This window comes from Euprymna scolopes, chromosome 10 (assembly GCF_053919585.1).
Source record: "Euprymna scolopes isolate OS-2025 chromosome 10, ASM5391958v1, whole genome shotgun sequence".
NCBI classification, from domain to species: Eukaryota; Metazoa; Mollusca; class Cephalopoda; order Sepiida; family Sepiolidae; genus Euprymna; species Euprymna scolopes.
The window spans coordinates 106,826,863-106,837,524 of record NC_136491.1 but is presented as its reverse complement, the minus strand read 5'-3'; positions in this window follow the sequence as shown (position 1 = coordinate 106,837,524).

The window sequence follows — 10,662 nt, the reverse complement described above, 5'->3', positions numbered from 1 at the left end:
TTCTAAAATCAACAATGTTATGAATGGGTCACCAGTTAACAAGTTCTAAATCAACAATGTTATGAATGGGTCACCAGTTAACAAGTTCTAAAATCAACAATGTTATGAATGGGTCACCAGTTAACAAGTTCTAAAATCAACAATGTTATGAATGGGTCACCAGTAAACAAGTTCTAAAATCAACAATATTATGAATGGGTCACCAGTTAACAAGTTCTAAAATCAACAATGTTATGAATGGGTCACCAGTTAACAAGTTCTAAAATCAACAATGTTATGAATGGGTCACCAGTTAACAAGTTCTAAAATCAACAATGTTATGAATGGGTCACCAGTTAACAAGTTCTAAAATCAACAATGTTATGAATGGGTCACCAGTTAACAAGTTCTAAAATCAACAATGTTATGAATGGGTCACCAGTAAACAAGTTCTAAAATCAACAATGTTATGAATGGGTCACCAGTTAACAAGTTCTAAAATCAACAATGTTATGAATGGGTCACCAGTTAACAAGTGCTAAAATCAACAATGTTATGAATGGGTCACCAGTTAACAAGTTCTAAAATCAACAATGTTATGAATGGGTCACCAGTTAACAAGTTCTAAAATCAACAATGTTATGAATGGGTCACCAGTTAACAAGTTCTAAAATCAACAATGTTATGAATGGGTCACCAGTTAACAAGTTCTAAAATCAACAATGTTATGAATGGGTCACCAGTTAACAAGTTCTAAAATCAACAATGTTATGAATGGGTCACCAGTTAACAAGTTCTGAAATCAACAATGTTATGAATGGGTCACCAGTTAACAAGTTCTGAAATCAACAATGTTATGAATGGGTCACCAGTTAACAAGTTCTAAAATCAACAATGTTATGAATGGGTCACGAGTTAACAAGTTCTAAAATCAACAATGTTATGAATGGGTCACCAGTTAACAAGTTCTAAAATCAACAATGTTATGAATGGGTCACCAGTTAACAAGTTCTAAAATCAACAATGTTATGAATGGGTCACCAGTTAACAAGTTCTAAAATCAACAATGTTATGAATGGGTCACCAGTTAACAAGTTCTAAAATCAACAATGTTATGAATGGGTCACCAGTTAACAAGTTCTAAAATCAACAATGTTATGAATGGGTCACCAGTTAACAAGTTCTAAAATCAACAATGTTATGAATGGGTCACCAGTTAACAAGTTCTAAAATCAACAATGTTATGAATGGGTCACCAGTTAACAAGTTCTAAAATCAACAATGTTATGAATGGGTCACCAGTTAACAAGTTCTAAAATCAACAATGTTATGAATGGGTCACCAGTTAACAAGTTCTAAAATCAACAATGTTATGAATGAGTTACCAGTTAACAAGTTCTAAAATCAACAATGTTATGAATGGGTCACCAGTTAACAAGTGCTAAAATCAACAATGTTATGAATGGGTCACCAGTTAACAAGTTCTAAAATCAACAATGTTATGAATGGGTCACCAGTTAACAAGTTCTAAAATCAACAATGTTATGAATGGGTCACCAGTTAACAAGTTCTAAAATCAACAATGTTATGAATGGGTCACCAGTTAACAAGTTCTAAAATCAACAATGTTATGAATGGGTCACCAGTTAACAAGTTCTAAAATCAACAATGTTATGAATGGGTCACCAGTTAACAAGTTCTAAAATCAACAATGTTATGAATGGGTCACCAGTTAACAAGTTCTAAAATCAACAATGTTATGAATGGGTCACCAGTTAACAAGTTCTAAAATCAACAATGTTATGAATGGGTCACCAGTTAACAAGTTCTAAAATCAACAATGTTATGAATGGGTCACCAGTTAACAAGTTCTAAAATCAACAATGTTATGAATGGGTCACCAGTTAACAAGTGCTAAAATCAACAATGTTATGAATGGGTCACCAGTTAACAAGTGCTAAAATCAACAATGTTATGAATGGGTCACCAGTTAACAAGTTCTAAAATCAACAATGTTATGAATTGGTAACCAGTTAACAATGTTATGAATGGGTCACCAGTTAATAAGTTCTAAAATCAACAATGTTATGAATGGGTCACCAGTTAACAAGTTCTAAAATCAACAATGTTATGAATGGGTCACCAGTTAACAAGTTCTAAAATCAACAATGTTATGAATGAGTTACCAGTTAACAAGTTCTAAAATCAACAATGTTATGAATGGGTCACCAGTTAACAAGTTCTAAAATCAACAATGTTATGAATGGGTCACCAGTTAACAAGTTCTAAAATCAACAACGTTATGAATGGGTCACCAGTTAACAAGTGCTAAAATCAACAATGTTATGAATGGGTCACCAGTTAACAAGTTCTAAAATCAACAATGTTATGAATGGGTCACCAGTTAACAAGTGCTAAAATCAACAATGTTATGAATGGGTCACCAGTTAACAAGTTCTAAAATCAACAATGTTATGAATGGGTCACCAGTTAACAAGTTCTAAAATCAACAATGTTATGAATGGGTCACCAGTTAACAAGTGCTTAAATCAACAATGTTATGAATGGGTCACCAGTTAACAAGTTCTAAAATCAACAATGTTATGAATGGGTCACCAGTTAACAAGTACTAAAATCAACAATGTTATGAATGGGTCACCAGTTAACAAGTTCTAAAATCAACAATGTTCTGAATGGGTCACCAGTTAACAAGTTCTAAAATCAACAATGTTATGAATGGGTCACCAGTTAACAAGTGCTAAAATCAACAATGTTATGAATGGGTCACCAGTTAACAAGTTCTAAAATCAACAATGTTATGAATGGGTCACCAGTTAACAAGTTCTAAAATCAACAATGTTATGAATGAGTTACCAGTTAACAAGTTCTAAAATCAACAATGTTATGAATGAGTTACCAGTTAACAAGTTCTAAAATCAACAATGTTATGAATGAGTTACCAGTTAACAAGTTCTAAAATCAACAATGTTATGAATGGGTCACCAGTTAACAAGTTCTAAAATCAACAATGTTATGAATGGGTCACCAGTTAACAAGTGCTAAAATCAACAATGTTATGAATGGGTCACCAGTTAACAAGTTCTAAAATCAACAATGTTATGAATGGGTCACCAGTTAACAAGTTCTAAAATCAACAATGTTATGAATGGGTCACCAGTTAACAAGTGCTAAAATCAACAATGTTATGAATGGGTCACCAGTTAACAAGTTCTAAAATCAACAATGTTGTGAATGGGTCACCAGTTAACAAGTTCTAAAATCAACAATGTTATGAATGAGTTACCAGTTAACAAGTTCTAAAATCAACAATGTTATGAATGAGTTACCAGTTAACAAGTTCTAAAATCAACAATGTTATGAATGAGTTACCAGTTAACAAGTGCTAAAATCAACAATGTTATGAATGAGTTACCAGTTAACAAGTTCTAAAATCAACAATGTTATGAATGAGTTACCAGTTAACAAGTTCTAAAATCAACAATGTTATGAATGGGTCACCAGTTAACAAGTTCTAAAATCAACAATGTTATGAATGGGTCACCAGTTAACAAGTGCTAAAATCAACAACGTTATGAATGGGTCACCAGTTAACAAGTTCTAAAATCAACAATGTTATGAATGGGTCACCAGTTAACAAGTTCTAAAATCAACAATGTTATGAATGGGTCACCAGTTAACAAGTGCTAAAATCAACAATGTTATGAATGGGTCACCAGTTAACAAGTTCTAAAATCAACAATGTTATGAATGGGTCACCAGTTAACAAGTTCTAAAATCAACAATGTTATGAATGGGTCACCAGTTAACAAGTGCTAAAATCAACAATGTTATGAATGGGTCACCAGTTAACAAGTTCTAAAATCAACAATGTTATGAATGGGTCACCAGTTAACAAGTTCTAAAATCAACAATGTTATGAATGGGTCACCAGTTAACAAGTGCTAAAATAAACAATGTTATGAATGGGTCACCAGTTAACAAGTTCTAAAATCAACAATGTTGTGAATGGGTCACCAGTTAACAAGTTCTAAAATCAACAATGTTATGAATGGGTCACCAGTTAACAAGTGCTAAAATCAACAATGTTATGAATGGGTCACCAGTTAACAAGTTCTAAAATCAACAATGTTATGAATGGGTCACCAGTTAACAAGTTCTAAAATCAACAATGTTATGAATGGGTCACCAGTTAACAAGTGCTAAAATCAACAATGTTATGAATGGGTCACCAGTTAACAAGTTCTAAAATCAACAATGTTATGAATGGGTCACCAGTTAACAAGTTCTAAAATCAACAATGTTATGAATGGGTCACCAGTTAACAAGTGCTAAAATAAACAATGTTATGAATGGGTCACCAGTTAACAAGTTCTAAAATCAACAATGTTGTGAATGGGTCACCAGTTCACAAGTTCTAAAATCAACAATGTTATGAATGAGTTACCAGTTAACAAGTTCTAAAATCAACAATGTTATGAATGAGTTACCAGTTAACAAGTTCTAAAATCAACAATGTTATGAATGAGTTACCAGTTAACAAGTTCTAAAATCAACAATGTTATGAATGAGTTACCAGTTAACAAGTTCTAAAATCAACAATGTTATGAATGAGTTACCAGTTAACAAGTTCTAAAATCAACAATGTTATGAATGGGTCACCAGTTAACAAGTTCTTAAAATCAACAATGTTATGAATGGGTCACCAGTTAACAAGTGCTAAAATCAACTATGTTATGAATGGGTCACCAGTTAACAAGTTCTAAAATCAACAATGTTATGAATGGGTCACCAGTTAACAAGTTCTAAAATCAACAATGTTATGAATGGGTCACCAGTTAACAAGTGCTAAAATCAACAATGTTATGAATGGGTCACCAGTTAACAAGTTCTAAAATCAACAATGTTGTGAATGGGTCACCAGTTAACAAGTTCTAAAATCAACAATGTTATGAATGAGTTACCAGTTAACAAGTTCTAAAATCAACAATGTTATGAATGAGTTACCAGTTAACAAGTTCTAAAATCAACAATGTTATGAATGAGTTACCAGTTAACAAGTTCTAAAATCAACAATGTTATGAATGGGTCACCAGTTAACAAGTTCTAAAATCAACAATGTTATGAATGGGTCACCAGTTAACAAGTGCTAAAATCAACAATGTTATGAATGGGTCACCAGTTAACAAGTTCTAAAATCAACAATGTTATGAATGGGTCACCAGTTAACAAGTTCTAAAATCAACAATGTTATGAATGGGTCACCAGTTAACAAGTGCTAAAATAAACAATGTTATGAATGGGTCACCAGTTAACAAGTTCTAAAATCAACAATGTTGTGAATGGGTCACCAGTTCACAAGTTCTAAAATCAACAATGTTATGAATGAGTTACCAGTTAACAAGTTCTAAAATCAACAATGTTATGAATGAGTTACCAGTTAACAAGTTCTAAAATCAACAATGTTATGAATGAGTTACCAGTTAACAAGTTCTAAAATCAACAATGTTATGAATGAGTTACCAGTTAACAAGTTCTAAAATCAACAATGTTATGAATGAGTTACCAGTTAACAAGTTCTAAAATCAACAATGTTATGAATGGGTCACCAGTTAACAAGTTCTTAAAATCAACAATGTTATGAATGGGTCACCAGTTAACAAGTGCTAAAATCAACTATGTTATGAATGGGTCACCAGTTAACAAGTTCTAAAATCAACAATGTTATGAATGGGTCACCAGTTAACAAGTTCTAAAATCAACAATGTTATGAATGGGTCACCAGTTAACAAGTGCTAAAATCAACAATGTTATGAATGGGTCACCAGTTAACAAGTTCTAAAATCAACAATGTTGTGAATGGGTCACCAGTTAACAAGTTCTAAAATCAACAATGTTATGAATGAGTTACTAGTTAACAAGTTCTAAAATCAACAATGTTATGAATGGGTCACTAGTTAACAAGTTCTAAAATCAACAATGTTATGAATGAGTTACCAGTTAACAAGTTCTAAAATCAACAATGTTATGAATGGGTCACCAGTTAACAAGTTCTAAAATCAACAATGTTATGAATGGGTCACCAGTTAACAAGTGCTAAAATCAACAATGTTATGAATGGGTCACCAGTTAACAAGTTCTAAAATCAACAATGTTATGAATGGGTCACCAGTTAACAAGTTCTAAAATCAACAATGTTATGAATGGGTCACCAGTTAACAAGTGCTAAAATAAACAATGTTATGAATGGGTCACCAGTTAACAAGTTCTAAAATCAACAATGTTGTGAATGGGTCACCAGTTAACAAGTTCTAAAATCAACAATGTTATGAATGAGTTACCAGTTAACAAGTTCTAAAATCAACAATGTTATGAATGAGTTACCAGTTAACAAGTTCTAAAATCAACAATGTTATGAATGAGTTACCAGTTAACAAGTTCTAAAATCAACAATGTTATGAATGAGTTACCAGTTAACAAGTTCTAAAATCAACAATGTTATGAATGAGTTACCAGTTAACAAGTTCTAAAATCAACAATGTTATGAATGAGTTACCAGTTAACAAGTTCTAAAATCAACAATGTTATGAATGAGTTACCAGTTAACAAGTTCTAAAATCAACAATGTTATGAATGAGTTACCAGTTAACAAGTTCTAAAATCAACAATGTTATGAATGAGTTACCAGTTAACAAGTTCTAAAATCAACAATGTTATGAATGAGTTACCAGTTAACAAGTTCTAAAATCAACAATGTTATGAATTGGTAACCAGTTAACAATGTTATGAATGGGTCACCAGTTAATAAGTTCTAAAATCAACAATGTTATGAATGGGTCACCAGTTAACAAGTTCTAAAATCAACAATGTTATGAATGGGTCACCAGTTAACAAGTGCTAAAATCAACAATGTTATGAATGAGTTACCAGTTAAGAAGTTCTAAAATCAACAATGTTATGAATGGGTCACCAGTTAACAAGTTCTAAAATCAACAATGTTATGAATGGGTCACCAGTTAACAAGTTCTAAAATCAACAACGTTATGAATGGGTCACCAGTTAACAAGTGCTAAAATCAACAATGTTATGAATGGGTCACCAGTTAACAAGTTCTAAAATCAACAATGTTATGAATGGGTCACCAGTTAACAAGTGCTAAAATCAACAATGTTATGAATGGGTCACCAGTTAACAAGTTCTAAAATCAACAATGTTATGAATGGGTCACCAGTTAACAAGTTCTAAAATCAACAATGTTATGAATGGGTCACCAGTTAACAAGTGCTTAAATCAACAATGTTATGAATGGGTCACCAGTTAACAAGTTCTAAAATCAACAATGTTATGAATGGGTCACCAGTTAACAAGTACTAAAATCAACAATGTTATGAATGGGTCACCAGTTAACAAGTTCTAAAATCAACAATGTTATGAATGGGTCACCAGTTAACAAGTTCTAAAATCAACAATGTTATGAATGGGTCACCAGTTAACAAGTGCTAAAATCAACAATGTTATGAATGGGTCACCAGTTAACAAGTTCTAAAATCAACAATGTTATGAATGGGTCACCAGTTAACAAGTTCTAAAATCAACAATGTTATGAATGAGTTACCAGTTAACAAGTTCTAAAATCAACAATGTTATGAATGAGTTACCAGTTAACAAGTTCTAAAATCAACAATGTTATGAATGAGTTACCAGTTAACAAGTTCTAAAATCAACAATGTTATGAATGGGTCACCAGTTAACAAGTTCTAAAATCAACAATGTTATGAATGGGTCACCAGTTAACAAGTGCTAAAATCAACAATGTTATGAATGGGTCACCAGTTAACAAGTTCTAAAATCAACAATGTTATGAATGGGTCACCAGTTAACAAGTTCTAAAATCAACAATGTTATGAATGGGTCACCAGTTAACAAGTGCTAAAATCAACAATGTTATGAATGGGTCACCAGTTAACAAGTTCTAAAATCAACAATGTTGTGAATGGGTCACCAGTTAACAAGTTCTAAAATCAACAATGTTATGAATGAGTTACCAGTTAACAAGTTCTAAAATCAACAATGTTATGAATGAGTTACCAGTTAACAAGTTCTAAAATCAACAATGTTATGAATGAGTTACCAGTTAACAAGTTCTAAAATCAACAATGTTATGAATGAGTTACCAGTTAACAAGTTCTAAAATCAACAATGTTATGAATGAGTTACCAGTTAACAAGTTCTAAAATCAACAATGGTGTGAATGGGTCACCAGTTAACAAGTTCTAAAATCAACAATGTTATGAATGGGTCACCAGTTAACAAGTGCTAAAATCAACAATGTTATGAATGGGTCACCAGTTAACAAGTTCTAAAATCAACAATGTTATGAATGGGTCACCAGTTAACAAGTGCTAAAATCAACAATGTTATGAATGGGTCACCAGTTAACAAGTTCTAAAATCAACAATGTTGTGAATGGGTCACCAGTTAACAAGTTCTAAAATCAACAATGTTATGAATGAGTTACCAGTTAACAAGTTCTAAAATCAACAATGTTATGAATGAGTTACCAGTTAACAAGTTCTAAAATCAACAATGTTATGAATGAGTTACCAGTTAACAAGTTCTAAAATCAACAATGTTATGAATGAGTTACCAGTTAACAAGTTCTAAAATCAACAATGTTATGAATGAGTTACCAGTTAACAAGTTCTAAAATCAACAATGTTATGAATGAGTTACCAGTTAACAAGTTCTAAAATCAACAATGTTATGAATGGGTCACCAGTTAACAAGTTCTTAAAATCAACAATGTTATGAATGGGTCACCAGTTAACAAGTGCTAAAATCAACAATGTTATGAATGGGTCACCAGTTAACAAGTTCTAAAATCAACAATGTTATGAATGGGTCACCAGTTAACAAGTTCTAAAATCAACAATGTTATGAATGGGTCACCAGTTAACAAGTGCTAAAATCAACAATGTTATGAATGGGTCACCAGTTAACAAGTTCTAAAATCAACAATGTTGTGAATGGGTCACCAGTTAACAAGTTCTAAAATCAACAATGTTATGAATGAGTTACCAGTTAACAAGTTCTAAAATCAACAATGTTATGAATGAGTTACCAGTTAACAAGTTCTAAAATCAACAATGTTATGAATGAGTTACCAGTTAACAAGTTCTAAAATCAACAATGTTATGAATGGGTCACCAGTTAACAAGTTCTAAAATCAACAATGTTATGAATGGGTCACCAGTTAACAAGTGCTAAAATCAACAATGTTATGAATGGGTCACCAGTTAACAAGTTCTAAAATCAACAATGTTATGAATGGGTCACCAGTTAACAAGTTCTAAAATCAACAATGTTATGAATGGGTCACCAGTTAACAAGTTCTAAAATCAACAATGTTATGAATGGGTCACCAGTTAACAAGTTCTAAAATCAACAATGTTGTGAATGGGTCACCAGTTAACAAGTTCTAAAATCAACAATGTTATGAATGAGTTACCAGTTAACAAGTTCTAAAATCAACAATGTTATGAATGAGTTACCAGTTAACAAGTTCTAAAATCAACAATGTTATGAATGAGTTACCAGTTAACAAGTTCTAAAATCAACAATGTTATGAATGAGTTACCAGTTAACAAGTTCTAAAATCAACAATGTTATGAATGAGTTACCAGTTAACAAGTTCTAAAATCAACAATGTTATGAATGAGTTACCAGTTAACAAGTTCTAAAATCAACAATGTTATGAATGAGTTACCAGTTAACAAGTTCTAAAATCAACAATGTTATGAATGAGTTACCAGTTAACAAGTTCTAAAATCAACAATGTTATGAATGAGTTACCAGTTAACAAGTTCTAAAATCAACAATTTTATGAATGAGTTACCAGTTAACAAGTTCTAAAATCAACAATGTTATGAATGAGTTACCAGTTAACAAGTTCTAAAATCAACAATTTGGAAAGTAAATAATAAAACATGAATTAATATATTTATTAGTGATGGGACGATTCCAATATTTTTCCCTATTCTGATACAATTACTGATTTTGTACTAAATTTCCGATACTGATACAATTCCTGATTCTTTATAAATTACTGAATATTAAACTATAAAGTTTTTATTTTTCCGGATTACTGCAAAAACACATCTTAAATGGGCATATATTTTCTTTAACGTAAATACACATTTGTGTAGGGGAGACTATAGATTTTAGTTTCACTGGTAGTTGAAAATCAATAAATATTTATTATTTTATTATTACTACGAGCAGTGGAAGATTCTGTTTTAAAGAAAATCAAATAAAAAAGATAATTAAAAGAATCGTTTTTGGCATTGGAAAATAGGCACAAATTTTTCCGATTCCAATACCTCAATATGTTATGTTATGTTCCGATTTTTCCAATTCCAGATTCCGATTAATCGTCCCAACACTAATATTTATATATCAACAATGTTACAAAGACGTAAAATATACTTTGAAAGACCCAAATTGTTGAGAAGTTTGAATAAGATGTATACAAAAACGCCAAAAAGTTTGTTTCAAAATTCCATTGAGTGTGTGCAAGTTTACCTTCAGGATGACTGAGCTCACTGGAGATATAGTAAGCTTTATAAGTAATTTGAGCATGAAGAACTTCAGTCAGGTATTTCTAGG